Below are 24,339 nucleotides of genomic sequence, written 5' to 3' on the forward strand. Positions count from 1 at the left end.
ACGCCCTTCATTAACAATATCCAAAAGTTTCTGTGAACTCGCCCCTATTTTCGTAAAACAGTCCGACAGTTGATAGCTCCTGTCAACCCATTTAATTTTTGTTATTTCCCCTCTGTCCAACATCAGCTTCAAACTTGCGATGTCTATCCGTAACCTCTTTTCATTGACAATTAATCCCTGTGCACTCTACAAAAAGTGTCAATGTGACAGTCAATAGGTATATTACCCAAATCCTCTAATCCCAAAATTTCTGTCAATATCATACTTACATAAAAAGCCATATCCACCGCCTCTACAAGGCTTAACGTCTCAGCAGCCAGTGCTTTTTACCACTCTCCTTATTTTCTTTGTTTCACACACAACATTTACCATTGTTCCCCAAAAGGAAAATTAAAAAACCTCCTGCGCTTGAAACCCCATCACACAAATTTGCGTAGGACGCATCATTATAAACTATGAGTTTCAAGTGCTTACGGTCACCTAAAACCGGGAACTTCAAAACACACTCCTGCATTTTTTAGTTTGGCCAACGCTTTATTTGCTCTTATTATATCTTCCACTTTGGGATCGTTAATTTTTGTACTCAACTCGAAGACATCAAAACTCACGTCCAGTCTAGTCTGTCTACCTAACTAGTTCAGTTGCCCAATTAAACTTCGCAGTTGCTCTTTTTCTAGCTTTGAAACCATTGCGTCTTTTTGTGAAACTCGGCAACAACTAATTGCTATTGGGGTGATGCTTTCCAAATAAGATTGCTGACGTAAAGTTGCCCCTAACTTAGTCTGTCCAATTTCCAGTCCAATATATTAAAATGCACCGGAAGCCTGACTTCCAACCCCGAATTCTTTCCTCAAACCAGAGATTACAATAGCTTCAAAATCACTAGTCCCACCCCACAAAAAATCAATCATCGACATGCATCATAAAAATGCCAGAAAGATTTCCGTTATAGTGCCAGTAAAACATTGCAGGGTCTGCTTTCAACTGGCAACAGCCTAACTTTAACAAAACTGACCTTACCGAAAAATACCAGACTCTAGATGCATCATTTAATCCATATACACATTTGTTCAACTTCCAGAGTACCCCTTCTGTGTTCGCTGCTTCTTTAGGAGGACGGAGGAAAATGACTCTCTGGAGCTGATGCCCCTGCAAAAAGGCAGCTTTTATATCTATAGATTTGCATTCCCATGCCTTTGTGGCTAATAGAGCCAAGATGATCTTTAATATAACCTTTCCTGCTGTAGGTGAATCTACCCTTAAATCCTGATCTTCTAAGTTTTCTTCAAATCCCCTTGCCACGAGCTTGGCCTTTGCCTTATAAGTTCCATCCGGAAGAACCTTTTCCGTGCAAATCCATCTGTGGGATAGAGCTCTTTGTCCCCTATCCGGTACTTCCATGTATACCCCAAATTCACTCCAACTATGCAATTCTTGCTGTTTAGCCTCTTTAATAACTTTTTCATCTAATTTATTTGAAGCCACCAAAATCTCACGTGCATGTGGGCTTCTACTCCTATTAGTATTCATAGTCTTACTCATGTTCCGAGATCTTGACAAACTACGTCCCCTCTCCCGCCTGGTATCTCGTTCTGTACTGCTACTGCTTGATCTTTCCCTTTTGCTGTGGGATGTCTTTTCAATAGTTCTCGACCTTTTCCTGCGGACCTGTTCACTATCCGATGTACTATCTGAACTGGCAATGCGTTTCTGTGCCCTCTATTTTTGAACTTCCGTTTTCCCAATCCATTGTCTTGACTCCTTCCCCTGAATGCTGTACATTCAACCAATGTTTATACTTTCCAGTGGCCTTCCCTGCTCTACTAATAACAGTTGCATCCTTCCATTGACTAGATCCTTCAGGCAAGTATGTCACTTTTGTACCAACTTTTGGCAGTTGCCCTTTCAGAAAAATGGCCTGTTTTAATTCACCCGAAGGGTTGTGTTCCTCCACAGAAACCCGGTCTATATCAGTTAATTGGTCCTCATAGTTCTGTAACACATGCGTACCAGAAGACTCTGGTTCCTCGTCATGTCTGTCTGCTCTGTCTAAATTTGAAAATTTGTAATCTGTACCTATTATCCTTGATGAATGGACCCTAACAGTTTGATTACCATGTTGCAAAATAATTGTTTTGCCATCTTTGCCCATGATCTTCCCTGGGCCTTTCCATTCATTAGAATAGTCTCTCTTATAGTATACCATGTCTCCTTGCTGAAAAACGGCATCTGATGGCCGTACGTTTTGTCTGAAAGCTCTGCGAATTCTTTCAGAGACTTCTGCTTCTAAAAAAGCTTTTCTACTACTATGTAATGCATTTAAATGTTCAGCAAAACCAGAGCTAATTGTAGTCCCCTCCCAAGCTGGAGGCTGGTCATCCAAAATGGACGGAATTTTAGGATTTCTACCAAACACTAATTGATAAGGACTATAGCCCCCAACCATCTGCAATGAATTCTTTGCATGTACTGCCCATGCTAAAGCTGAATTTAGCCTGCAATTTGGTCGATCTGCCAACATTTTCTGAAGCATGTCATCGATGACAGCATGATTTCTTTCACAGACACCATTACTAAATGGGCTTTCTGCAGCCGTATTCATAACTGATATTCATGTTTTCACACATATCCCTAAACTCATTAGCAAATTCTCCCCCCTTGTCCATAAGGAATTTTGCCGGTGGACCCATTCCTGTCCCTATCCATTTTTCCACAATTTGATCCAGAATTACTCTCTTTTCTTTACTTCGTACAATCGTTGATTGACTAAATCTGGTTGCTAAATCTACAATACAAAATAAATATATTATTTGCTTTATCCCAGATCTTAAGGTCCGTGGCCACAATGTCGTTAAAATCCCTGGCCAAAGGTAGGGTTACTATCGGTCGTGCTGGTGTCCTTCTGTACTTCCTACAAACTTCACAGCGGTCACTAACCTATTCTATCAGTTTAGTATAGTCGCCATCCCTTACCCCTGCATCATTTAATAAATTTTTCAGCCTCCGAGGAGACAGATGTGCAAATTGCCTATGCTGTTTTAATACCACAAGCTTTTTATCAGCTAAAGTCCCATTTTCAACTGCCATTAACACATCCTTAACCACTCTACTTGAAATATTATTTGTCAGTAATGGAATACAATAGTGTCCCGACTGTGTAAATTGTAAGTCCACCGTCTTTCCAAAAACTGTTGCCTTATCCTGTTCCATATCCAGTTTCACGTGTGCTTTCTTCATCGATGGTCTGCTCAGAAGCAAATGTATCTCACTTGATACAACATCCGTGCTAATGAAATGATTCACTCCGGCAATATTGCAAGGGATCACCACTCTTTTCAGCGACTTCAGAGTATTATCATCCCCAAACCTGAAACTTGTGAAGCTTTCAAATTCCTTAACCTTTTTACGATTTTCAGCATTCAAAGAGTCCAGGTAACATTTTAACCAGTCAATTCCACACACAGTAGATGTGCAGCCACTGTCCAATACAGCATAGTTGAAGGATTCTGCAACCAACACCCTCATTACCGGCGTAAAACTGCTTGTCAATAGGACAATGCCTTCTTTCTGGTCACTATCTTTTTCCTCTTCGGACTCTTCCGTGTCACGTGTCGCTTCAAACACTATCAATACGAGTTGGACAGTTGAAAGCATAATGGTATTGAGAGTCACATCGAAAACATCGATTTATCATGCCCCGTGCATTTCTGGGGTTCATCGTCCTATTGTAGGTTCTAACTGGGTTTCGGTCTTCATAATTTCCTTGTCTCGGTCTCCGTCTATAGTCTTGAGCCCTGTCCGTAGCCATACGATTTCGCCATCCTGTTACTAGTGTATCTTCCATATTCTGCCTTATTGCAGGCTGACCTATTTGGGTCATCAGAGCCATCGGAATCGCATGTTTCCCCAGAAACTTTTGTAAAGCTTTTGTCATCTGTTCGAATAAGGTATCCTTATCAGTAAACTGAACTCCCGTCAAAACCAGGAGCCTATCCATGTTGCTCACTCTCGCACAGTCGTAATTTAAAGGCCAACACAGACTGTGGAAATTCCAGATTGTGTTTCTGCAGCCTTTTATGTAGTCTGCCAAATTCCATTATATAGTCTTCCATGGAGATATCCTTCATTTTCCGGAACTTATCAAAATCCGACCATGCTTCATACGCACTTAACAAGTCATCTTTCTTATAAATCTTATCCATATAATGTAATAAAGTCTCCAGACCTTCTTCTGAGTCTAACTCGTCCAATTCCAGCTCAGAAAGCACTTTGTTTCGGATTTCACTGCCATATGGTAGAGAAAGAGCCAATGCCATACCTTGTTTTCTCCTTCCCAAAGCAGTTACTTTAGTCCACATAACTACTGCATTTCTCCATTGGTCGTACGATTCCCTTGCAGAAAATAAGGGAGGATAGTCATATCCAGCCATCTTTATCCTGGGTTCAGCCATGTATCTTTTTTTTTTCCTTCTCACTCACTCCTTGGTTTGATCAGTAAAAGTTGTATCTTTCAAACCTTCACATTTGCACAGCAACCATCCTCTGCTACCATTGTTAGACCTTTTAATTGCTGTGAAAAGAGTCTAAAGTTCTTGTTCCTTTTCACCCAACACCATTTATTTCACTTCCACAGCCTCTGCACAAACCACACCATCTGACAGAGGCCACCTGAAGCCCCTTTACATATCAGTGTGAATTAATAGATACTTAACATAAATGAGACAACTAATTGCAATGTCTCTTAACACATTACTTAACACCCAGGATCGATCCTGGCCCCGGGTCACTACCCGTGTGGAGCTTGCACACTCCCCATGTCTGCGTGGGTCTCACTTCCACAACCCCAAATGATGTGCAAGCTAGGTCAATTGGCCATGCTAAATTGCCCCTTAATTGGAAAAAAAAGAATTGGGTATTCTAAATTTTTTTTAAAATAAAAAGTCTTCACAGACACATGAAAGGCCCTGACCTGCCCATCTAATCCCACTTGCCAGCATTTGGCCCAAAGCCTTGAATGTTATGGCGTGCCAAGTACTCATCCAGGTGTGTTTTAAAGCATGTAAGGCATCCCGCCTCTACCACCCTCCCAGGCAATGCATTCAAGACAGTCACCGCTCTCTGGGTAAAAAAACTTTTCCTCAAATCCCCCTAAACCTCCCTCCCCTCACTTTGAACTGGAGTCCCCTCTGTAATTGGCCCTTCAACTAAGGGAAACAGCTGCTCCCTATCCACCCTGTACATGCCCCTCAAAATAATAATAATAATCTTTACTACTGTCACAAGTAGGCATACATAACACTGCAATGAAGTTACTGTGAAAAGCTCCTAGTCGCCACAGCGCCTGTCCGGTTACAGAGGGAGAATTCAGAATATTCAATTCACCCAACAGACATGTCTTTCGGGACTTGTGGGAGGAAACCAGAGCACCCGGTGGAAACCCATGCAGACACGGAGAGAACATGCAGACTCCACACAGACAGTGACGCAAACAGGAATCGAACCCGGGACCCTGGTGCTGTGAAGCAACAGTGCTAACCACTGTGCTATCATGCTGCCTTTTTATACTTCCTTGTTAAATTTCTCCTTCCAAAGTGCATCACCTTACACTTTTCAGGGTAAAATTCCATCTGCCACTTACCTGCCCATTTGACCATCCCATCTGTATCTTCCTGTAACCTAAGTCACTCAACCACATTGTTAACCACCCAGCCAAATTTACTGATCCTAACCCCCCGCATAGTCATCTGTGATTATATCTGTGACCTCTCGTCCTAGATTGCCCCACAAGGGGGAAACATTTGGTCTACTTACTTTATCAATCCCTTTTAGTATTTTGGTCATATCCCCTCTCATTCTTCTAAACTCCAGCAAATATAAGCCAAACTGCTTTATCTCTCATATATCAACCCTTTCATCCTGGAATCAATCTGGTGAACCTCCTCTTAACAGCCTCCAATGCCACCACATCTTTCCTCAAATACAGAGACCAAAACTGGACACAATTTTCCAGATGTGGTCTCACCAACACCCTGTATAATTGGAACAGTACTTCTCAACTTTTATAATCCAGTCCATTTGCAATAAACGCTAAAATTCCATTTGCCTTTCTTATTACATGCTATACCCACATACCGACTTTCTGCTATTCATCAACATACCAGGCTTTTTGAGGCTCTGTGTTCCAATATGGGGGCCGAGCACACACATTTATTGTTCCACACAGAAGTATGTTGATTGTCAAGGGTTCGGGAGCTTGTCAGAGTTTATGAACTGAGGTATAAAATCCACACTTTCCTCCTTAAGAAATTGACCCTTTGGCAGATTCAGTTAGTAATGAAACTTGGATACCAACTATGTCTTACCTTGTAGACATCTTTTCAATTCTAAATGAACAGAACCTCAAATTGCAAGAATGATAAATGCTTTTGACGCGGTTAAGAAATAGATGCTTTCCAAAGTTTGGGAAGTGCGAACGTAGAGGCATGGTGGCACAGTGGTTAGCACTGGATTCAATCCTGGCCTTGTGTGACTGTGTGGAGTTTGTACGTTCTCCCAGTGTTTGTGTGGGTTTCCTCCGGGTGCTCCGGTTTCCTCCCAGTCGACAGATGTGCGGGTTAGGTGGATTGGTTATGCTAAATTGCCCCTTAATGTCCAGGGATGTGGCATGGTTATGGGGTTACAGAGATAGGGCGCGGTGGACAGAGGTAAATGGGTAAAGTGCTTATTCGAAGGGTTGGCGCGGACTCGATGAGCTGAATGGTCTCCTTCTGCACTGTAAGGATTCTATGCTTCTACTCCATGTTCCCCACACTGCAGCGCCAAATCTAAGAAAACAGTGTTAATAAGGGAACTGTAGATACACTGGCAAGCATTATTCAATTGCATCTGGGTACGCTGATCAACAGCTTTTGTCGCTACTTTCCAGATACGTTTCCGATTTTGAGAGAGAAGCGGTGGGTGAAAAATCCTTTCAAGTTTGAGACCCCAAAGTCAATGATTAACTTACAGCTGACTGAAGAGACTGAATTTCTGTGCCTCACCTGTGACAGTACATTAACAACACGCCACAAGAAAATGAGGCAATTAGTATTCTGAAGTAGCGTCTTCGAGAACTATATGATTTTTCTAAACATCAATGGATACAGGCCCAACCTGTCCAGCTTTTTCTCATAGGATAATCCCCTCGTTCCAGGAATCAGTCGAGTGAACTGTCACAAATGCAATTAGGTCCTTTCTTAAATAAGGAGACAAAAACTATACCCAGTACTCAAGAGGAGGGCTCGCCCAATATCTTATGCATCTTGGAAAACTACCCTACTTTTATATTCCATTCCCCTTGCAATAAACTACAACATTCCATTTGCTGTATCTGCATACCAACGTTCTGATTCCTATACCAGAATTACCAGATCCTATTCACCACAGAGCTCAACGATCTCTCTCCATTTAAATGCTTTTCTATTCTCCCTGCCAAGTGGACATTTCTCCACATTATACTGCATCTGTCAACTTTTTGCTCACTCATAGGTGAGCAACTTACTTTCCAATCTATCTTTGTGCCATCACCAATTTGACAACCTTCGATCCCTTCATCCAAGTCATTGATATAAATTGTGACTAGTTGGAGGGCCCAGCACTGATCCCTGTGGCACTCATTCGTCACACCTTGCCAACCTGAAAATGAACCATTTGTGCCTATTCGGTTCCTGTTAGCATGGATAGAGAATTGGTCAGTTAATAAATTACCCCAGACACCATGGGTTCTTATCTTGGGCAGTAAGATTTGATGTGGCACAGATATCCACAGGTACTGTTTTATACATGTTGCTCGTTACAGTTTTGGCCTTTGTATTTAAGAATATATTTGCATTTGAAGCAGTTCAGGGAAGGTTCGCGGATCCCTACATGAAGGGGTTATCTCATGAGGAAAGCTTAAGCAGGTTGGGTCTGTATCTATTGGAGTTTAGACGGTGGAGATGATCTTACTGAAACATAAAATTCTGAGGGGGCTTGACAGAGTGGATGCTGAGTCGGATGTTTCTCCCTTGTCAGGGTAGCTAGAACAAGGGATCATACTTTAAAAATTAATGGTCTCCTATTGAAGATTAAAATTAGGACAAAATAAAACGCTCTCTCAGAGAGTCTTTAGTCTGTGGGATGCCCTGCCCTTCTTGTGTTCTTGTTGTCATGAAGCCACAGAATCTCTACAGTGCAAAAGGAGGCCATTCAATTGAATATAGACAATTTGTCTGCAAAACCCACCAAAGATGATAACCTCCTGGGGAACGTGAAGGATCCCTGTCTCCTGTCCTATTAACAAGACAATAAGGCAATCATCCGAGGTATTCAACAATTGGAGAAGCACCATTAAGACTAATCACTTGGGCAATGGGACTCAAGCTGTGATAGCTTTCCAGACATGAACCAATCAAGTTACCTTGAAATACATGGACAATGACTTCACTAAGTTATGAAGATAGCTTGGAGAACTTATGACAGGTTTCCTTAGAGAAAAGAAGGTTGAGAGATTTGATAGAGTAATTCAAAATCATGAATGGTCTGGTCAGAGTAAATAGAGAGAAACTTGGGAAAGGATTGAGAATGAGGGGTCACAAATTTAAGCTAACTAGTCAATGAATCAAAAGTAAAATAAGAAAAACCTTTTCACACAATGAGTGGTTACGGTCTGTAATGCACTGGCCGAGAATCTGTTGGAGGCAAGTTCAATTGAAGCATTCAAAAGACAATATAACTTATATCAGAGCAAGAAGGATGTGCAGAGTTACAGGGAGAAAATGGGAAAATGAAACTAAATAAATTTGTTCAATCAACGAGCCAGTGAAAATATGATGAGCCAAATGACCTCCTTCTGCACTATACCAATTCCATGATTCTATTCTATGTTTTGCAGCAGATGAGGACAAGCAGGGTCCCTCCTGCCTCCCTATCTCTCCAAAACACCTGGCAATCTTCAAGCTCAGTATGTTGGCCATGACCATCCATTTCCTCTGATCCTGCTGCAAACAAAGGTTTCTGAAAAGAAATTCAGCGTGGCAGCAGTTTCCTAAAGAACAACCAAATCAGGAGCAGCAGGATCAGAGGAAAGTCTGAAGCCGGCTGAGTTAAATTAAGGTTGTATATTCCCTTTTAAAGATCCTAATTTGGCTAACCCACCCTTCCTCACTCTATAATCTAAGTTATGAAGATAGCTTGGAGAACTTATGACAGGTTTCCTTAGAGAAAAGAAGGTTGAGAGATTTGAACCTTGGATGACGAGTGATATTGTAGGCCTCGTCAAAAAGAAAAAGGAGGCATTTGTCAGGGCTAAAAGGCTGGGAACAGACGAAGCCTGTGTGGCATATAAGGAAAGTAGGAAGGAACTTAAGCAAGGAGTCAGGAGGGCTAGAAGGGGTCATGAAAAGTCATTGGCAAATAGGGTTAAGGAAAATCCCAAGGCTTTTTACACTTACATAAAAAGCAAGAGGGTAGCCAGGGAAAGGGTTGGCCCACTGAAGGATAGGCAAGGGAATCTATGTGTGGAGCCAGAGGAAATGGGCGAGGTACTAAATGAATTCTTTGCATCAGTATTCACCAAAGAGAAGGAATTGGTAGATGTTGAGTCTGGAGAAGGGGGTGTAGATAGCCTGGGTCACATTGTGATCCAAAAAGACGAGGTGTTGGGTGTCTTAAAAAATATTAAGGTAGATAAGTCCCCAGGGCCGGATGGGATCTACCCCAGAATACTGAAGGAGGCTGGAGAGGAAATTGCTGAGGCCTTGACAGAAATCTTTGGATCCTCGCTGTCTTCAGGGGATGTCCCGGAGGACTGGAGAATAGCCAATGTTGTTCCTCTGTTTAAGAAGGGTGGCAGGGATAATCCCGGGAACTACAGGCCGGTGAGCCTTACTTCAGTGGTAGGGAAATTACTGGAGAGAATTCTTCGAGACAGGATCTACTCCCATTTGGAAGCAAATGGACGTATTAGTGAGAGGCAGCACGGTTTTGTGAAGGGGAGGTCGTGTCTCACTAACTTGATAGAGTTTTTCGAGGAGGTCACTAAGATGATTGATGCAGGTAGGGCAGTAGATGTTGTCTATATGGACTTCAGTAAGGCCTTTGACAAGGTCCCTCATGGTAGACTAGTACAAAAGGTGAAGTCACACGGGATCAGGGGTGAACTGGCAAGGTGGATACAGAACTGGCTAGGCCATAGAAGGCAGAGGGTAGCAATGGAGGGATGCTTTTCTAATTGGAGGGCTGTGACCAGTGGTGTTCCACAGGGATCAGTGCTGGGACCTTTGCTCTTTGTAGTATATATAAATGATTTGGAGGAAAATGTAACTGGTCTGATTAGTAAGTTTGCAGACGACACAAAGGTTGGTAGAATTGCGGATAGCGATGAGGACTGTCTGAGGATACAGCAGGATTTAGATTGTCTGGAGACTTGGGCGGAGAGATGGCAGATGGAGTTTAACCTGGACAAATGTGAGGTAATGCATTTTGGAAGGGCTAATGCAGGTAGGGAATATACAGTGAATGGTAGAACCCTCAAGAGTATTGAAAGTCAAAGAGATCTAGGAGTACAGGTCCACAGATCACTGAAAGGGGCTACACAGGTGGAGAAGGTAGTCAAGAAGGCATACGGCATGCTTGCCTTCATTGGCCGGGGCATTGAGTATAAGAATTGGCAAGTCATGTTGCAGCTGTATAGAACCTTAGTTAGGCCACACTTGGAGTATAGTGTTCAATTCTGGTCGCCACACTACCAGAAGGATGTGGAGGCTTTAGAGAGGGTGCAGAAGAGATTTACCAGAATGTTGCCTGGTATGGAGGGCATAAGCTATGAGGAGCGATTGAATAAACTCGGTTTGTTCTCACTGGAACGAAGGAGGTTGAGGGGCGACCTGATAGAGGTATACAAAATTATGAGGGGCATAGACAGAGTGGATAGTCAGAGGCTTTTCCCCAGGGTAGAGGGGTCAATTACTAGGGGGCATAGGTTTAAGGTGAGAGGGGCAAAGTTTAGAGTAGATGTACGAGGCAAGTTTTTTACGCAGAGGGTAGTGGGTGCCTGGAACTCACTACCGGAGGAGGTAGTGGAGGCAGGGACGATAGGGACATTTAAGGGGCATCTTGACAAATATATGAATAGGATGGGAATAGAAGGATACGGACCCAGGAAGTGTAGAAGATTGTAGTTTAGTCGGGCAGTATGGTCGGCACGGGCTTGGAGGGCCGAAGGGCCTGTTCCTGTGCTGTACATTTCTTTGTTCTTTGTTATTTGATAGAGTAATTCAAAATCATGAGTCTAATCATAATCTAAGTTATGAAGATAGCTTGGAGAACTTATGACAGGTTTCCTTAGAGAAAAGAAGGTTGAGAGATTTGATAGAGTAATTCAAAATCATGAGTGGTCTGGTCAGAGTGGATGGATTACTTGGATGGATTTAAGTATAATAAAGCTAAACCACTTTTTTGGTAAACTGAAGAAAACCTGTCCAACTGGTTATTTTATGATCACAGTACGTAAACAGTTAAGTGCTCTCAAAATCAGCAAGTGTATCCTTTTCCAAACCAAAAAAAAACCTTGCGGTCAAACGAGGAGAGGGATAAAAGAGGGGAGCCATTGAACCCCTCCTCACTTGATCGGAGCAATGTTTTCAGATGTTTGTATCTCAAGACACAACCCAAATCAAAGACCGACAGTTTTCAATAAATAAGATCAAGATTAAGAGTTTCATTCAAGGATTTTTTTTTGTTGGAGCAGTGCAGAGAGAATTAACTATTTATCTTTCTCTAGTTATAAAATCACATAAGCAACAAAATCAAGATCATATCAACAATTTAAACTCAATGCAATTTTTAAATTTCGAAGCATCTGGCTGAAACAACATACCACATCAGTAAAATACACCAGTATTTTGAACCTAAACTGATTTATACATTTTGATCCTTCAAACCAAGGTCATTTTGCAGTATTACATGGAACTCAACTTGATCAACAGAGTCACCAGCTTCCCTTTCTTTCTTCCTGTCCTTCCAAAATGTTAAATACCCTTGCATATTCAGGTCCGAGCACTGGTCACTTTGCAACCATATCTCTAATGGTCCATCATACTCATGCTATCAATTCTTCTACCTTGTTACAAATGCTGCATGCATTCAGATAAAGAGCCTCTAATTGTCTTTTTACCATTTTAGTCTGACCTTAATTGCTGGCGCACTCTTATGGTTTGTACGCACTGTCCCTCAGTTATTACCCAAATCTTTACCCTGCACTACTACCTTATCCTTTCTCTTCCAACTTTCCAAATCTTCCCTCATGTGACAGCCCGCTACCCCACAATTTAGTTTAAAGCCCTCTTAAATGTCTAGTTGTATGTTTTACTTATATCATTGGTACCCATATGGACCATGACAACTGGATCCTTCCTCTCCGACTTCCAAGTTCCTCTCCTGCACCAAGCAAATACCCTTAACCCTGGCACAGGTCAGGCAACAGCCTTCAGGACGATCGCTCTCATCTGCAGAGAACAATATCCGTCTCCCAACCTGTACTGTCCCCTATAACTGAATTTCTTTTTATTTCCACCCAACTTCAATGCACACCTGCACTGCATTATGGTACAGTGGTCAGTTTGCTCATCCTCCCCTGCAGTCCCTGTTCTCATAAACTGCAAATACCTCAAACTGCAAATACCTCAAACTAATTGGACAACTGCAAGGACTGCTATCATCCGGATTCCCATGGCTGTCTCACTCATAGTCATACACTACTGTCATCCGGAGTGATCACATGCCAAATCTAAAGTACCTAGCCTAAGAGGCGTGTCTGTCTCCTGGAAAAAACGACCGAGGAATTTTCCTCCCTTCTGATGCATTGAAGTGTCTAAAGCACAGACTCCAGCTTATCAACACAAAACTAAAATTTGAGTTGCAAAAACTAACTGCCGATGTGGCTGTCGTGGATAACAAACATGTCTACCCTTACCACAGTGGCAACAACATCAGCAGCCATCTTTGTGTTTGATTTAACTAACTAGGATTAAAGTTTAGAAATATCATTCAACTGTTGGCTGTAGCTCTACAAAACATTAGCAATACATTTAATGTAATAATTGGATCTCCACATTATTCGTTTAAACTACTACCTGCGTTTAGAGGGATAACATTTTTTAAACTCGCCAAACATTCACACCTGCTGATCTAATTAAAGCCTTGAACACTCATCACTGGAGACTGAAGCATGACATGGAAGCACTTCCTTCTTCCCCCTCTGCACCAAATTCATAAGTTGGAATCGTACCTTTTTGCATTCCGCCTTGTCAAACTGTGCTCCCAGATTCGCTTAAGGGCATATTAAAGGAGGAGAGAGAGAAAAAGAGGGCTGGAGAGATTTAAGAAAGGAATCTGAGAATCTACGGTTCAGGCAACTGAGGACATGACTGCGAAATGTTAGGCTCAGGCGATGAGAATTCAACTGGTGTGGATGGATATCTCTGAAAGTTGTAGGGTTGAAGATGAGAGATAGGGAGGGATCAGGCCATGGAAGAATTTGAAAACTTGAACTTTTTGGGCATACTCGGCAACTCTAAAAAAAAAAACACAAATCAACAAACTATGCCCAAAGAACATATGTATTTAGATATGGGTGTAGATAATTAGACATGGGTGTAGATTGTTAGACATAGAATCACAGGCTAGGATCAGAATTCATGAAGTGAATACTTTATAACTTTTTTCAATTTAGGATTGTACATGAAGATCAAACACACAACATATAACTCAGTCAGTTGAACACAGAATCTGAAAGGGGGAGGGCAAGCACAAGACTGCACACAATGCACTACATTGTCTCAATCAGATTGTTTGGGAATACAAATGGAAACTGGTACCACACTGGGACAAACTGAAGTAGATTAATCAAAAAGCAGAATACGACAAGCTGAAAATCTAATAAAAACGGAAAATGCTAGCCTTACTCAGGTCATTGTGGGTTAGTCCCCCTCCGTAGGCAAAAAGATATGGTGGAAACTTTTAATTTAAACAAATTCAAAATCAACAAAAGTACAATGCATGAAAAAACAGAATCTCAGCAAGAAAGATCCATCTGTGGCTTGCTATGGAAATTAATACTATTAGTTATGTTGCAAAAAAAAAAAGTTAACTTCAGAATTTCAGTTTTAGAACACAAAGGGAAATCAAAAAAAATGAAACAAGGTGAAAAATATAGATTGAGAGAATGACTAGCCAGGAATATATAAACTGATCGCAAGAGATTTTGCAAACATACAAAAGGAAATGCTAAAGGAAATATCGGTCCTTTGAAGACAGAGTGGAGAAATTATCACGGGAAAGAAGGAAAATGCAAAAACATTGAACTATTTTGTGTCTGTCTTCACCGTAGAAGACACCAGTTTCATATCAGAAATTGAACAGTAGCCCAGGAAATAAAAAAATGAGGAACTTCAGTTAATTAATATCAGAAGAGCAAAAGTACTGGGGAAGCTCAAGACATTAAAAGCTGATCAATCTCCAGGACATGATGGCTTAGGTTCATGGGTCCCAAGAGGTAACGGCAAAGATAATGGATGCACTAGTTATGATTTTTGAATAATTCCCTAGATTACAGAACAGCCCCTGTAGTGCAACACCACTATTCAAGAAAGGAGGGAGGGAGAAAACAAAAAATAACGGGCCAGTGAGCCTGATCTCAGTTGCCAAAATGTGCTGGAATTGGTTATTAAGGAAAATTGCACTTAAGAAGCAGTTTCTTGTATGTTTGAACCAGCAAGACTGACTGCCAGGTTTCGGGGCTGGGTGGCATGGGGACTCATTTCTGGAGGACAATTCATGAGCCTGGAGGAGCTGTCAGCAGGCGGAAAGCTTTCGATATCTGCAGGTGAGGCACTTTGGAGAAAGATTTTCCCATCGTTTCAATTAGCGCTGCTGGAAAAGGGGTTGAAAGAGGGGAGTACCTCGGGTTTTTACGGAGAATAACAGTGGAGGATACTGGTATTAGAGGAGGGGATATGGGATGAGGCATTGCATAGAGTGAACGCCACTTTGTAGTGCGCAAAACTACGGTTTATACAGTTGAAGGTGGTACACCGGGCACACTTAACTAGGGCTACGTTGAGTCGGTTGTTTGAGGGGGTAGAAGACAAGTGTGAGCGTGGTGGGGCCAGGCAAACCAATTGCATATGTTCTGGTCGTGTCCTGAGCTGAGAGATTTTGGATCTACTTCTTTAGTACCATGTCGGAGAATTTACAGATGGATTTGGAGCCCAGTCCCCGAGCGGTCATATTCGGGCTGTCAGATCTGCCACCGAGTGCCGGGGCAGATGTCTTAGCCTTTGCCTCATTGATCACTCACAGACGGGTTCTGTTGGGAGTGGAGGTCAGTTCGTCTCGGTGTGGCTGTGGGATTTCATGGAGGTTTTGCATCCTGAGAAAGTTAAATATACGTTAAGGGGTACAATTGAGAGGTTCTACTAAAGATGGTAGTCGTTTAGTGTGTTAAGAGCTAATTATCATCAGCTGTTAAGGGGAGGCGGGTTGACGCTGCTGTGTTTGGTTGTCTGTTTTGCATGTATTAAACATGGTTTAATAAAAATATAATATAAAATCTTCATATGAGCAAAGATAACCCAGTGTTTAAAAAGGGAAATAGAGTTTGATAAATTTATTGAGTGTTTTGAGGATGTAATTAGCAGGTAGATAAAGGACAATTTTGTGGGGCAGCACGAAAGCACAAGTGAATAGCACTGTGGCTTCACGGCATCAGGGTCCCAGGTTCGATTCCCCGCTGGGTCACTGTCTGTGCGGAGTCTGCACATTCTCCCTGTGTCTGTGTGGGTTTCCTCCGGGTGCTCCAGTTTCCTCCCACAGTCCAAAGACGTGCAGGTTAGGTGGATTGGCCATGATAAATTGCCCTTAGTGACCAAAACGATTAGGAGGCGTTATTGGGTTACGGGAAAGGGTGGAAGTGAGAATTCAAGTGCGTCGGTGCAGACTCGATAGGCCAAATGGCCTCCTTCTGCACTGTATGTTCTATGTTCAGTATATATGGAACCTAGCACAGACTTGGATTTCCAAAACAGATTCAACAAGAAGCCATGCAAAAACATATGGGTTCATCAAATGAAGGGTAAAATATTTGCTTGAATGGAGGATTAATTCACAGACAGGAAGCAAAAAGTATAAACAAGGCATAATTAAGTTTTTGCAGCTCGTAACTGGAGCCTCTGATAATTACAATAAATATTAATGACCAGATCGGTGGCATAGTGGTATTGTCACTGGACTAGTAAACCAGTGATCCAGAGTAATACTCTGGAACACATGTTCAAATTCCACCACCACAGATGGGTGAAATTTGAATGCAATAAAAATCTGGAATTAAGAGTCTAATGATGACCATGAAACCATTGTAGATTTTTGTAATAACATATTTGGAAAGGAACTCGGTCATCCTTGCCTGGTCTGGCCTACATGCGACTCCAGACCCATAGCAATATGGTTAACTCTTAATTGCCCCCTCAAGGGCAATTAGGGAGGGGCAATAAATGCTGGCCCAGCTCAGGGCAGCACGGTGGCACAGTGGGTTAGCCCTGCTGCCTCACGGCGCCTAGGTCCCAGGTTCAATCCCAGCTCAGGGTCACTTTCGGTGTGGAGTGGGTCTCGCCCCCACAACCCAAAAGATGTGCATGCTAGGTGGATTGGCCATGCTAAATTGGAAAAAATTAATTGGGTACTCTAAATTCAAAAAACAAAACGCTGGCCCAGCTGGCATGTTGTTCAGAGAGACGTGGGTACAAGGAACGCAAAGTTAACTTGCAGGTACAGCAATTAATGAGGTAGGCAAACTGTATGTTTGTCTTTATTGCAAGGGAAATGACATACCAGAATAAATAAATCTTGCTACAGATGTACAATGCGTTGGCGAAGCCATAACAGGAGCAGTGTACAGTGTTTTGGTCTCCATAGCTAAAGGATATACTTGCCTGATGAGTATAGTTTTATTCATATAGGGGCTAGATGAATGCATGTAGCCAAGAGGTAAAAATATTAAAAGCGTCTTAACTGTGGGAACCCAGTCATTTTGTCATGTAATGAATTAACCATTTTATTCCAGCGTATTCAGCACTGAGAATATATCGTTCGCTGTCCAATAAATTAACAATATCAATTCTTAAGGTCTCCGACAAGCTACGAGACATAGCAAAATGTGAGAAAACATATCCAGTACTTTTCCTAAGACTGCGCACGTAGACCCTAAGCTAGTTTAAATAGGCATCAGTCAATCTTAAGTAATGTCCCATGTTGATTAACAAGCTATCCTCTAAGTAACAGGCATTCATTTGAACAAAACAGGAGGTCTCAGCTGAGAATTAGAAGCCAATGAAAGTAAATGAGGGGTTAATCAGAGATAGAAATTCCTTAAAAGTAGGACCCAGTGGTCACGGTCTTTGTTCCTAAAGTCTTGAATCATCTGTTTGTTTGATTTGAAGTGGATTTTCTTTTGTACTTAAATGCTTTTTGCCATGAGCTTGACTTTTTTATGTGTTGTTTGATATTTGTTTCCAAGTTTTTATTCAGTTCTTATCCAAGTGTACAGCAATGAGTAATTTAACAATAATAACCTTGTTTTTGTGACACCTCCCACCAACTGGGCTACCAATTCTTATTAGGAGGTAAAGTAAGAGTCCCCACATTGCCCTAGAGATGGTACAGCAAAGATTCACTAGATTGATCCCTGGCATGAAAGGGGTGTCCGAAGAGTGACTAATTGGACCTATATTCTCTGGAGTTTTGAAGAACAAGAGATGATATTATTGAAACATACGATTCTGAAGCAATTTGGAAAGGTGGACACTATTTCCAGAGCTGGTGAATCTAGAACATGTGGGCACAACCGATGGATAACAGGTCAATTGTTTAGGACTGAGATTACGAATCATTTAAATTCTCTACCAAACAAGGATGTGGCTGTTCCATCAGTCAGTATATGCAAAGCTGGGAGAGACAGATTTTTGATCTCAAGCAATCAGGAGGACGAGGCAGGAAAGTGGAGATGAGGCAGAAAATCAGGCAGGATTTCACTGAATGGCAGAGCAGGTTCGAGGGGGCTTAATGATCTATTCCACCTCCTATTTCTTATGTTGTTACATTCTCCAGTCTGAAGGTCCCATCCTCATTTTTCAATAGCCTCGCCCCTCCCCATTTCTAATCTCCTCCAGTCCCATAACCCTCCAAGACAAATGCACTCCTCTAACTCTGACCTCTTGCAAATCGTCAATTTTAATTGTTCCATCACTGTTTCTACATTTGCCAAGGTCCCAAGCTGTAAAATACCCACCATGCACTCCTTTGCCTCTCCACCTTGCTTTCCTGCTTTAAAACATTCCTTATAACCTACCTCTTTGACCAACCTTTGGTCGTACCTCCCTTTGTGCAACAATGCTCCTGTAAAGCGTCTTGAAGTGTCATTACAGGTGCTATATAAATACACATTGTTATGAAATTCTACCAGATAAAGTCTATAGTTACAGTACCGGATAATGTGTATATTTGTTCACATTCTTAGCACTGTTGCCTCACGGCGCCGATGATCCGGCTTCGATCCCAACCCCAGGTCATTGACCGTGTGGAGTTTGCACATTCTCCCCGTCTGCTTGGGTTTCACATCCACAACCCAAAGATGTGCAGGGTAGGTGAATTGGTCACGCTAAATTGGAAAAAACAAATTGGGTACTCTAAATTTATTTTTTAAAATTTGTTCCCATTCATGTGCAATGAAAGAGCATGCCTTTTTGCAGCTGAACAAAAAAAAATTAGAAAAAGGTTTCCTGTAATAAAGATGTTTTCCCTAAAACCGAAATAGTCACCAAAATGGAATAAGTACTTGACATGGTCTTAATGAAACTCAATCTCAAACACTTATTAACCTAATTAAAATGCAACTTGCAAATTATTCTTCAGTTATAATCTTGGAAGGCGTGGCAGTAAGTTACATAACAAATTTCAAGATAAACAAATTAATAGCAATGTAATGCACAAAAACTTGAACTAAATTCAGTTACATTAAAATAGAGCTTATAAAGATGGATTCTGGCAGGTAATGGCTTCATACAATTGCCCTAGACTACTTCTGTGAACTAGTGAGTAACCAGATTCACATGAACATTTGCAGAGGGTTGGAAGCAGGATAGGTCTTGGCAGGATGTTGTTTTTCACAGGATGAAAATCTGAAACAAGGGTATCTCAGCTCCAAAGAAAACTAAAGCACAACTGAACTCTCCCAGCTAAGAATGGAAGCTCCTCATTGTGTTGTTCCTCGTCTCTGAATAAAGCTCTAAAGTTGAAGTAGATGCTTTGTGTGTTCTCTCTTCAGTGCTTAAACTATGTTACATCTGTGCTGCCAGTCTGTGTCCTGCTCCTAGCTCCCGTTCCTGTGAAGCGTCTGCTGACTTCCTGTGTGTGTGTACCTATACCTTCCGTGCTTCCTCTAGTGATTGCTCAGTTGTATTGCATCTACATTGACCCCTTGCTTAATATACACAGATATACAGATCAACACATCCCCCCTTTTTTCTTTACATATTTTCTGTAGTGTTAAAAAAAATTGTACAAAACAGTTAGATTACTTATATGTATATCTGTACAAGTGATGATGATATTGGATATTTTACAACGCCAATTAATATTTCTGAGTCCAATCTTAATAAAAAGATGAGTTCAAACTTGATGACTTTGTTCGTTGAGTTTTTTTCTTTTTCGTTGTTGACGTGGTGATGCTGATATTGCAACTCTGTTGTGAATGTTGTCGGGGTTCTTGTTTTTCAGTAACCAACAAGTCATCCCGAGGTGTTTGAATGGTCGAAACATGTTGACTGACATGGACTTTTTTCTGTGCTTGTGGTACCGATTTAGTGTATCATCTGCCTTGAAAGCTGGTGTGCTTGCTTGTTCTGGAACAGATGTGAATGTGAGATTCTTTGTCCTGCCATGGCATGTTTGTAGTCTTGTCATTGTTTTGCAGCGTGCTGTGGCATTGTCCTTCATGTGCAAAGTTGTACCATGTTGTACAGGTCGTTGTTTCTGTCGTTTCTTTGTTGTTTTCATTGTCGTTCTTGTTGCTGTCGTTCTTGTTGTTGTTTTTGTCGTGCTTGTTGTTGTCTTATGCTTCTTGTTGTGCTTGTTGCTGTTGTTGTTCTTGTTTCTGTAGTGCTTGTACTTTTTGTTGTTCTTGTTGTGCTCAATGAGTGTTCCGTGTGGATAATTTGAGTAATTGTCACAGTCATTGGTGTGAGTGTCCTTTGTGGTATCTGTTACATTGAGCGTTTCTTCTAGAAAATGGTCTGATGTTGCATTGATGTTGGTGACATCAGTCATTTGTGGTGGATTTGATTCCTCTTCTTTGCTTTCTTGATGTTCCTCTTCTGGAGTCAAAATCTTCACGATTTCATTCTCTTGTGGGTCTTGGTGCTCTTCTTCTGGAGTCAAAATCTTCAAGATTTCAATTGACGTGGTCTCTCTGGACTCTTGGGTAGCCCTACTCTGTGCTTCTGTGCAGACGAGCTGAGATCTGTCAGTCTTGCTGTGATCCTGCACATCCTGTATGTTGATTGTGATCACATTGTCACTGTTTTTTCACGCAGTGGGTAGACTTACATTGTCTTCTCCTTGATTATGTGAGCTTGGTAGACTTTCATAGTCTGCTTGTGGTTGCTTCGATACGGTGGGTTGAGCTTCATGGTCTTGTTCATGCATGGCATTCGCTGTGGAGTGTTTTCTTGCTTCCATTTTGGAGTGTTTCAACGAGCTGTCTGTGGAGCTTGCATCGTTCTCTCTGTGGAGTCTTTCATCACTCTCTCTGTGGAATCGTGCAGTGTTCTCAGTGTGGCGTCGTCTTCTTCTTTGGCATTTGACAGGTTGCTGTCATCCATCTGCCATGGCATCATGATATTGGATTCATCTACCATGAGTAAAGTAGTGTTGAGCTTTGCGACCGTGTTGCTGATGCTGTGATCAGCATATCCAAATAACTCAGCCACGTCTGAGTACTATTGTTCGAAAAACAAATCATCTTTTTTGTTTCGGATTTGTTATCGTTCTCTTCACTTTGGATGATGTCAGACTGCTTGTTCCAAGGTGTTGTGAAACTTATACTGCTGGTATTAGTTCAGGCATTGTTCGGGCTTTTGAGATAAGAAAACTGGGTTTTACAGATTTAAGTTTCTGGTTTTCAATTTTCGGGCATTCCCCTTTTAAGTGGGCGTGGTCCGGGCCATTTGACGTCATGACGCTCGTGACATCATGCATGGGAATTGATTGCGCATGTGCAAATCGATCTTCCTTTACTGTGCTTTTTTTGTACACTGTGCATGCGCGGCTTGCATGCGCAGAACGCAAAACGGCTGATTTTAACTGCGCATGCGTGGCTTCTGCTTCCTGCGCATGCGTAGGCGCAGATTTTCGTCTTTTGTTCCCCGGAGACTGTAAAATGTGCTCAGATGCCATTTTACAGTGGATTTCAGCGTTTTTTCTTTGTAAAAAATTCAAGTTACTTTTTCCTTTCGATCTGGACTTTTCACTCGCGATTTCTAGACTGAACCCTTTCTGTTCTGGTAGTGATTGTTTGAGTTTTGCATCACTCATTCCCTGTGCAATTTGGTCTCTGAACATACAGTACTGTTCACATTCCATACAGTGCTCTTCAAATTTTTTTTTAGTATTACTTCTAATTTCAAGTATTTAAAGCAATTCTAGCTTCATGTCATGCGATGAGCAGTGCTATTTTCATTTCTCCTGAGGCGGCTTCTAAATTAGCTATGATATATATATTGAACATTTGTTTAAATCTTTTCCAGTCGTTACTTAAATTACCGGTTGTGTTCAGCTGAGGTGGGATTCCAACAGATATCATCGAATTAGCGAAGTCTTCCCATGTCGAATGTCCGGTAGGAGTTTTCCTTGCCATTTTGGTCTTTCTGTGTCTGCAGCTTGTGCAATGTTATAATAAGCGTTCTGAAGTCGCCTGGTACCATGTGTTGTTCCTTGTTTCTGAATAAAGCTCAGTCTTAAAGTTGAAGTAGATGCTTTATTGTGAGTTTGTTCTCTCTTCAGTGCTTAAACTATGTTACATCTGTGTTGCCAGTCTGTGTCCTGCCCCCAGCTTCCGCTCAAACAAAGAACAAAGAAATGTACAGCACAGGAACAGGCCCTTCGGCCCTCCAAGCCCGTGCCGACCATGCTGCCCGACTAAACTACAATCTTCTACACTTCCTGGGTCCGTATCCCTCTATTCCCATCCTATTCCTGTGAAGTGTCTGCTGACTTCCTGTTTGTGTGTACTTATACCTCCTGTGCTCCCTCTAGTGATTGCTCAGTTGTATTGCATCTACATTGACCCCTTGCTTAATATACACAGATATACAGATCACCACACTCACTATTCAAAAATGAAGTATAAATTGTGAGTGGTCAAGGAATGGCATTTATTGTCTCACTCTTTGCCTTGATCATGGTAAGGGATCAACTGTTAATATTATTTTACAGCTAAAGAGAAAAACATTTTTGGTAATACTATAAATTGTCCTAAAAGTGGTTTTAATATACTCAAGAGCATTGAAGTTCAAAAGACAGAACCACGGTTTTGGTCCTCTTAACTACATTTCATCGCTGCATTGGGTTTTCTCACTTCTAATTTAGGAGTCATATAATTAATTTTCTGTGGGACTCCACACACTTAGCTAAAACCATCTGTACCTCTGTCTATATCTCCCTTGAATAACTAAAGAACTTTAAACAATATTAAGCTCATAACATCGCACTGCATGACACGCAGAGAACGGCTGTTGCCAGACTAAGAAATAACTCAAGCTAAGATTGGATAACAAAATCCAGTCCAAACGGATGAGGTTCTGCTCAGCAAGATTCTGGTTTGCTGCATATTATTGAGTGGCATAAGTGGATAATAACAGAATCATCAACGTTACCAAGGATAGAATTCAGAGATAAATGGAGAAAAATAATCAGTTATCTGGTTTGAAAGTACCAACTTTCAAGAAAATAACTTTTAGACACGAGTAGAAACATAACACTGATCTCACAGAACCGTGAGACAGCTAGGAAAAACAAGGGATGAGCTGTGAATAATGCCCTGCAAGCATCATCCACATCCGAGCAATAAATTATAAACCAGTCAATACACCTATTTTTGTTTTAATTTTTCATGGAATGTGTGCGCCACTGGCTGGGCCAGCAATTGATGCACATCCTTAATTGCCTTGACAAGATGGTGGTGAACAACCTATTACGATCCCAGACCAGACCCCAACAGTGGCAAGGGGACTAGACCGAAACCCCAATATTTTAGTCTATTTTGTAAGACTGTGTGGCGCTCCAGGAGTGATTGCATAGAAAAAAGAAAAAAAAAAATAGGGATTTTTTTTTTTTAAATTTTAATAAACTTTATTATGGCTACAATATTAAATTCTAACTTCGAAGTCCAAACACAACTCACAATTACCCATTTAACACTACTACTTAATTCCCCATTAAACAACAAGAAACATACAGCTCTCAATCCAGCATGGCATAAAGTAATACTTGTATTACAGAACAGATTCTTGGTTCCAGTTAGAACCGCTGCAGACTCTGGCTGAATATCTTAAAATAGCTACTTCAACTGGGTTGCTTCAGCCTCTCGTCTTCAGGCAAGACTGTTCTGCTTTAAAATATTATTCTTTTTTATACTACCATACTGGGAAAGAAAACTGCCTTTATTGATTTGCTTCAATAAAAAAGGTTGCCATATCACATATCAGACTTCACTCTCCAAAAGCTTTTTCAAAATGTCTCTTTTTCCCCTTAGCTCCACCCAGCACAGACATCACCACCCCAAGCTGAAAAAACAAATTCACTTTCCAGGGACTGAAAGCACATCAACTCCCTGGGGACTGTCCCCAGTCAAATCACAGTACATTAGCCCAGACTGAAAAACACATTCCTCTGTCAATTTCATCTTCTGGCTGCTAAAAGCTCCCAGCACCTGCAAAACAGAATCCTTTATAAAAAAAACAGGTCCACTGCAGTCAATCACACACTAACCCTAACCACGATTTTAACCCTTAAATTGCCCAATACACTTATCATGCAATTTTCCCAAAATCCTCCATTCATCACCCACCTTCTTGAACCACTGTAGTCTAACTGGTGTAGCTACACTGCAAGCGCCATTAGGAAGGGAATTCCAGAATTTTGACCCAGCACCCAAGGAACAGTGATATAGCTCCAAATCAGAAAGGCTTGCAGTGGCTTGTTGGGGAACTT

At 41.5% G+C, this 24,339-nt stretch overlaps 1 protein-coding gene across 8 annotated transcripts in view; it reads right to left on the bottom strand.

The window, feature by feature from the left end:
* Positions 1-24,339, bottom strand: part of ptpra (protein tyrosine phosphatase receptor type A) — a 373,815-nt gene that overhangs the window by 299,730 nt on the left and 49,746 nt on the right. For 2 of the 8 annotated variants that reach the window (XM_072497617.1, XM_072497614.1), the window contains exon 2: positions 18,558-18,730. The exons of the other annotated variants lie outside the window; for them this stretch is intronic. The gene's annotated coding sequence lies outside the window, so the exon portion shown is untranslated. The remainder of the gene's footprint in view (positions 1-18,557; positions 18,731-24,339) is intronic. 8 annotated transcript variants of the gene reach the window in all.

Source organism: Scyliorhinus torazame, chromosome 3 (assembly GCF_047496885.1).
Source record: "Scyliorhinus torazame isolate Kashiwa2021f chromosome 3, sScyTor2.1, whole genome shotgun sequence".
Classification (NCBI taxonomy): domain Eukaryota; kingdom Metazoa; phylum Chordata; class Chondrichthyes; order Carcharhiniformes; family Scyliorhinidae; genus Scyliorhinus; species Scyliorhinus torazame.